Below are 2,002 nucleotides of genomic sequence, written 5' to 3' on the forward strand. Positions count from 1 at the left end.
GTGGACTGGGTGGTCACATGTCCAGTGTGGACGGGGTGGTCACATGTCCAGTGTAGACTGGGTGGTCACATGTCCAGTGTGGACTGGGTGGACACATGTCCAGTGTGGACTGGGTGGTCACATGTCCAGTGTGGACTGGGTGATCACATGTCCAGTGTGGACTGGGTGGACACATGTCCAGTGTGGACTGGGTGGTCACATGTCCAGTGTGGACTGGGTGGACACATGTCCAGGGTGGTCACATGTCCAGTGTGGACTGGGTGGACACATGTCCAGGGTGGTCGCATGTCCAGTGTGGACTGGGTGGACACATGTCCAGGGTGGTCACATGTCCAGTGTGGACTGGGTGGTCACATGTCCAGGGTGGACTGGGTGGACACATGTCCAGGGTGGTCACATGTCAAGTTTGGACTGGGTGGACACATGTCCAGGGTGGTCACATGTCCAGTGTGGACTGGGTGGTCACATGTCCAGTGTAGACTGGGTGGTCACATGTCCAGTGTGGACTGGGTGGTCACATGTCCAGTGTAGACTGGGTGGTCACATGTCCAGTGTGGACGGGGTGGTCACATGTCCAGTGTAGACTGGGTGGTCACATGTCCAGTGTGGACTGGGTGGTCACATGTCCAGTGTAGACTGGGTGGTCACATGTCCAGTGTGGACTGGGTGGTCACATGTCCAGTGTGGACTGGGTGGACACATGTCCAGTGTGGACTGGGTGGTCACATGTCCAGTGTGGACTGGGTGATCACATGTCCAGTGTGGACTGGGTGGTCACATGTCCAGTGTGGACTGGGTGGTCACATGTCCAGTGTGGACTGGGTGGACACATGTCCAGGGTGGTCACATGTCCAGTGTGGACTGGGTGGTCACATGTCCAGGGTGGACTGGGTGGACACATGTCCAGGGTGGACACATGTCCAGTGTGGACTGGGTGGACACATGTCCAGTGTGGACTGGATGGTCACATGTCCAGTGTAGACTGGGTGGTCACATGTCCAGTGTAGACTGGGTGGACACATGTCCAGTGTGGACTGGGTGGTCACATGTCCAGTGTAGACTGGGTGGTCACATGTCCAGTGTAGACTGGGTGGTCACATGTCCAGTGTGGACTGGGTGGACACATGTCCAGTGTGGACTGGGTGGACACATGTCCAGGGTGGTCACATGTCCAGTGTGGACTGGGTGGTCACATGTCCAGGGTGGACTGGGTGGACACATGTCCAGGGTGGTCACATGTCAAGTTTGGACTGGGTGGACACATGTCCAGGGTGGTCACATGTCCAGTGTGGACTGGGTGGTCACATGTCCAGTGTAGACTGGGTGGTCACATGTCCAGTGTAGACTGGGTGGTCACATGTCCAGTGTGGACTGGGTGATCACATGTCCAGTGTGGACTGGGTGGACACATGTCCAGTGTGGACTGGGTGGTCACATGTCCAGTGTGGACTGGGTGGACACATGTCCAGGGTGGTCACATGTCCAGTGTGGACTGGGTGGACACATGTCCAGTGTGGACTGGGTGGACACATGTCCAGTGTAGACTGGGTGGTCGCATGTCCAGTGTGGACTGGGTGGACACATGTCCAGGGTGGTCACATGTCCAGTGTGGACTGGGTGGTCACATGTCCAGGGTGGACTGGGTGGACACATGTCCAGGGTGGTCACATGTCAAGTTTGGACTGGGTGGACACATGTCCAGGGTGGTCACATGTCCAGTGTGGACTGGGTGGTCACATGTCCAGTGTAGACTGGGTGGTCACATGTCCAGTGTGGACGGGGTGGTCACATGTCCAGTGTAGACTGGGTGGTCACATGTCCAGTGTGGACTGGGTGGTCACATGTCCAGTGTAGACTGGGTGGTCACATGTCCAGTGTGGACTGGGTGGTCACATGTCCAGTGTAGACTGGGTGGACACATGTCCAGTGTGGACTGGGTGATCACATGTCCAGTGTGGACTGGGTGGTCACATGTCCAGTGTGGACTGGGTGGACACATGTC

The sequence above is a fragment of the Sphaeramia orbicularis genome, unplaced genomic scaffold (genome assembly GCF_902148855.1).
Source record: "Sphaeramia orbicularis unplaced genomic scaffold, fSphaOr1.1, whole genome shotgun sequence".
Classification (NCBI taxonomy): domain Eukaryota; kingdom Metazoa; phylum Chordata; class Actinopteri; order Kurtiformes; family Apogonidae; genus Sphaeramia; species Sphaeramia orbicularis.